Raw genomic sequence first — 6000 nt, 5'->3', positions numbered from 1 at the left:
CCCCCACCCCCACCTCCCATGTCAAATAAGTCTTCCTACGTTTTGAATCCACTTTGTTGGCTGGGCCTTCCTTTGTTTTTGGCATTGGCTGTTGCAAGGACTTCTCTTCCCAGCAATCTCAGTGGCAAATTGGGCAACCCATTTTTGCGTGCCAAAATCCTGGGTCATGCAAGGCAGCAGCAGAAGAAATTCCGAGGTTGGCCCAGACATCTTAGCAGCAGGGCAGCTGTGGGGGAGGGAGCCTGAGGCTTTGGGGGCAATTCTGACTCGCCTTCCCACTTCAGTGCTGGCAGGGGGAGGGGTCTCCACAGTCATTGGCAGTCACGTTGGAGACGGGGCTACATGCCTTCCCCTACGTCATGGCGGTTGTGTCTCTATCAAGGGCTATCATGCAGATATGGTGCTCTGATTCTCTGCTGGACCTTGGAAGAAATGGGGTTGTCAGAACTCGCGATAGGCTTTGCTTTAGTTGGGCAAATCAGCTTGCCCTGGTAAAAATGCAATGAGTTCTTATAGCGTTCCAGCTTACAGCGTGCAATTCCTCTCTCCCAATTTAGAGCCACTCTCAAAGTTACCCCTAACCTCTGGAGGGTTCTAATCTGACATTTGAACATCATTGGAATAAGATAGAATAAGACATTTGTTAAGTGAATTTTGCCCCATTTTACAACCTCTCTTGCCACAGTTGTTAAGTGAATCACTGCAGTTGTTAAGCAAGTAACCTGATTATTAAGTGAATCAGGCTTCCCCATTGACGTTACTTGTCAGAAGGTCACAAAAGGTGATCACATGACCCGGGACACTGCAACGGTCATAAACATGTGCCAGTTGTCAAACACCTGAATTTTGATCACATGATCATGGGGATGCTACAAAGGTCATAACTGTGAAAAATGGTCATAAGTCATTTTTCAATGCTGTTGTAACTTTGAACAGTCACTAAACGAACTGTTGTAAGTAGAGGACTATCTGTAATAACAGAATAAGAGAAGGGACCTTGGAGGTCTTCTAGTCCAACCCCCTGCTCAAGCAGGAAACTCTATACCAGGGGTGTCAAGCTTGCAACTTCACATGACGTGCCTCAACCTATTGTGACTTTTCCCCCATTGCCGGCAATGGGGTGGGCGCGGTTTCAGCATGACACGTCTAGCCCGCGAGTCGGCAGTTTGACACCCCTGCTCTATACCATTTCAGACAAATTGTTGTCCAATCTCTTCTTAAAAATTTCTAGTCCCGGAGCACTCACAACTTGTGGAGGCAAGTCGTTCTAATTGTCAAGAAATTTCTCCTTGGTTCTAGGTTGGTTCTCTCCTTGATTCGTTTCCATCCATTGCTTCTTGTCCTATGGAAGAATAGATTATATTGTATCCTGCAGAGACAAAGTTAAAATTAAGACATGCACAGTATCTCAAAGAAACCGATGAAGTAGTAATATCAATTTCCATTCACCATTCATGGAAAGCTGCTGTATGCTTGCAGAACATGGGGTATGCTTGTAGAACAGAATTGCACACCACAAGGCTACACAATAGGGTTATTTAAAGCCTGGAATGTTACTACACGGAGTTTCATCATGAAGATTGCATCATTGCCTGCTGACACTGCTTTGGCTCTGCTTTATACACTTTTAAGTTTCTATATTTAGCAACTGTGCTTTTTTTCCTCCCTTCTAAGCAGTTTTATTACAGGCATTTGAATTGTAAAAAGAGGTGTGTCTCCTTCACATTCAGAGTGATACTATTCTGTGATCTCTAAATGCAGATCTTAAACAGGAAGCTCTGCATCATGCTGACTTATAAGGGAAAAACAGGCCAGCGGGTGGGATGGCTTTACTGGATGTTGAGTTTGGTCAGGGAGCTGCTGGAGACATACAAATGAAGCCTCCAGTGGAAAGCAGCTGCTAGGCAAAGTAGATGCTGGAAATATGTTCAAATATGAGAAGAATGCCAGTGAGATTGAGAACACTTGCTTTTTCTAGCTAATTTGTGGAAAAGGCATTTCTCTACATTCCTGTTCAGCAGCCTTTGGCTCCATAATCTGGCAGTCTTAAACGGCATTCTGGCACCCATTCAGAAACAACTAATCCAACTTCGCTACTTGGATTCGCGCTTCAAGGGGAAAATATGGTGGAATTTCGGGCTTTTACACACCACTAAAAATGGCTTGGTCTGTAACCAGATTTTTTTTAAAAAAACAGCTTCACTGCACTGAAAAAAGAAATGAAGCAAGATTGAAATGCAGCTGCCTAAGGGCAATATGTGCTTGCAGATGCAACCATAAACTCAGTTCAGATGGTCTGTGTTAACATTCTCTCTCTTTGGTCCTTTATGAATATCTTTGTATGAAATCTACGCTGCTAAACCCTATGTCAGAATGTTTACAAAACAGAGCTGATTCCTTATCAAAATGTAAGGAAGAAGACTGAAATACATAGGTTAAATGTTTATTGCCCTTACAGAGTCGCCTGATTGTATCACTCTTACTCACAATGAATCACACTTAACTTCAAGCACAACAGTGGGTGAAACCTCTGATTCAAATGTATGTTTGGCCTGGTAACAACAACATGATGAAACATGTTGATGTCCTTGGTTGAAAATCCTGTGGGGAAATTTAATCTAGCCTTGTTTATATTTTTAAAAAAATATCTTATACACTTCTGTTGGTTTTCAGAGATGTTTTGCTTCTTTTGTTTTCTCACAGTATTATCCATTGTAAATAAAGCACACACATGTAATTTTATTGCTTCAAAATAAGTGGGAGAGACACTTCTAATGTAGGCAAATAGTATAAACACACAACAACTAGGAGGCCGAAAATATATTTTCAAGAGAAATAAAAACTGCATGTGGAGCAATTTGTATAAATTACATGCAAATAAGAGTGTTCTAACATACATGTGTATATGAAGTAAAATTCTTGAATGATTGGAAAAAGAAACTATGTACTGCTGGACATTTTTTTTTAAAAAAAAATCAAATTACCTACAGTACAGCAATGGTGGTTACAGAAGAGCTGGATGCTGAAATTAGAAAGCCAAAAGCAAAATCATTTTTAATTCCAAAGTGGAAGATCAGACTGGAGGCCAAGATAAAGAAATTAAAACCACATGTGAGTAATTTAAAGAAAATGAAACAGCAAAACTTGAAGAATGTAAGGATCAAGACAAGCCTAATTAAAAAAAAATAATTGGCTTAGCACCGGAAAAACTGAAGAACCTTTGGACATCATAAAGCAAAAAATAACAACAATTGCAGGAAAAATCAAATGCTCTGAGGCACAACTCATACAATTTAAGCAAAATCAACTATTTCAATCAGACCAGAGGTGATTCTCTCAAAGCATAAATGGCAATAGAAATTTTGAAAATGAGAAACCAAACAAAAACAAAAACAAACAAAATTGAATGGTGGAAATATCCTTAAAGCCATCAATACCTGGGCTGTATCTGTGATAAAATACATTGCTGGAATTATTAACTGGACAGAAGCAGAACAGGACAGTTTGGATCAAAAATATGAAAGTTTATGAATATTCATTATGCATTACAATCCTGTAGCGCTACTGGTAGATTATACTTGCCCCGCAGAAAAGGAGGCAAAGATTTACTTCAAGTCAAACAAACTGTTAAAAAAAAAAAGGCATGCACTGGCTGATTGTGTGCAAGACAGCCAAGAACAGATGTTATGCAAATTAAAAATGGTAAATTAATGTACCAGAAACAAAACATGAGTATCAAAATAATGTAATAAAAACAACAACATAATGCTGGCAAGGAAAATCATAGTAAATTTCTACAAAAGATTGAAGAAAGGGGATGAAGATAAAACCTGGCAATGGCTTACCATTGGAACATTTAAAAAAGAAACTGAAGGCTTGATTTTGGTTGCTCAAAAGAAGCTATTTGAACGAATGCAATCAAGACCAGAATTTAAAAATTGTCAAATGATTCAAAGTGCACAGAGGCAGAAGAAGGAATAGATCATATACTCAGCTCGTGCAGGAAGATTGAACAAACTAATTATAAACAACATAACATAGTCACCAAAAATAATTCACTAGAACTTCCTTAAAATATTTCATCTGCCAGTATTAAAAAAATGGTGGGAACATATAGCTGAAAAAGTAATTGAAAATGAGCAGGTTAAGATATTGTGGGGTTCTGAATACAAATCAATAAAGATTACACACCATATTTAAGTATGACTGAAAAGATAAAAACATGAATAAATAATGTGATAATACCAGGAAATTATAGAACAGAAAACAAACAGTTGGAGAAGATCACAAAGCATCAAAATAAAAAAAGATCAATATATCTTGACATCCTAGTTTCTTGGGAAGAACTTGCTCAATGTGTGTGAAGGCGAACATCAGCTAAACTAGCTGCTCTGACTTCACATTGTTGTGTAAATAATAATAGTATAATTTTAAAAACATTTTCACTCTAATATTTTTAGAGAGAAAGGGAGATTAAGGTGAGATCCAAAATTTCTTAAAAAGACATTCTTATTTCATTTTGAAAATTAAGTATTTGCAAATCATTTTCCTGACCTGCAGCTATAATGCTCACAATTTAAATAGGTTTCTTGTGATAGTGGCAGTGGACATGAGATAATTTAGCTAATGTGTTGACATTTTCAATCTCCAAATCCAGAATTGACTACTGCATGAGATGGTATCAAAAACCCAAATTGAAGAATGAGAAAGAATTGCCTTTATTCTGAATACATTTCCTTGTGATGTCATGTGGCTTTCTGTTAATATTACATATATCTGTGTAGTAGTTCAGAGTTGAAGGAGAAATAATGATTTGTTACTTGTGGGCATCTGAAGCTGCATCTGAGCTCACACAGCTGCTGCAGGATCCCTAGGAAATCTTGGATTTAAGAAGATGCTCACGATAGGAAGTGCTCCAAATCATTGTTTTTCCTTCAAAATTAGATTATCACACAGCCCTGATACCAGAAAGATAAATTAGACCGAGAATAATACAGTCCCACATATTCTGAAAGGGCAATTTTTTTCTCATTTTTCAGGGCCCTTTGAAAGTTACAAATGCATGTGGCATAACTTGAAGATAGGGGGCATTCTGTGAGCACAGGCATCACATGTAACTCATGAATCCCCTTTACAGAAATATGAGAAAGAAACTTGCTAACAGTCCTAACAGTCCTAGTTAGTTAGTGAGTGTGTGTATGTGTTTGTGTTAGTGTGAGTGTGTGCACATGTGCAGCAAAAGATCTCTCTAGGAACTTTGAAACATTGTAGAATGTTCATGCACCTGAATGATGTCAAGAATGTGGCAGGTTCCTGAAGAAGACCTGGTCTTTCTGTGGCATGGAAAGATGCTAGGTATTATTGCTACTGAAAACTACAATTCTCTGCACCCTTGCTCAGAACTCAATGACATTCATTTTCAATTAAATCTGCACAAGAATGGGCTTTTGAAAATCATTTGGTCAATACTGAAACAATAAGCAGAAGGCCATATTTGATAGTCAATTCTGAGCTATTTAGGTTATGCTAGAAGTTTTATAAATGAAAATGGCAATGGCAATGCTTTTCTTATAGAAGTGACCATTATTGGTGGAAGTCAAAAGGCGTAGCTTTTGGAAATCAGCATGGATACCCTCTGGACAATGAGGGTGTTCTTTTGACTCTGATGATCATAGAAATTGTCTTTGTAATATCAACATGAGTGAAAAGGGGCATAAATTATCTTAGTAATGGAAAAGTGTATCCTGTGTATTCTTTTGGGTTTTGAATTTTGATTAGTCTGACAATGACAGATAATCTCGACATAGCGATTCATGTGTATCAGGATTAAAATCTATGAATGTCAGTGTTCACACAACCCTACCAAACAAGGTAAAGCTGTATGACTCACAAACTTTCTAATGCAAATGTGTACTACAAAGCTATTAACACTTATTGTTGAGATTATGACCAAGCTTTTTAGGTATTAGAACATCTCTAGATCATATGGCAGAAAATTGT

The sequence above is a fragment of the Protobothrops mucrosquamatus genome, unplaced genomic scaffold (assembly GCF_001527695.2).
Source record: "Protobothrops mucrosquamatus isolate PMUCROS unplaced genomic scaffold, P.Mucros_1.0 scaffold846, whole genome shotgun sequence".
NCBI lineage: Eukaryota > Metazoa > Chordata > Lepidosauria > Squamata > Viperidae > Protobothrops > Protobothrops mucrosquamatus.
The sequence above is the reverse complement of the archived record's forward strand: the minus strand, read 5'-3'. Positions refer to the sequence as shown.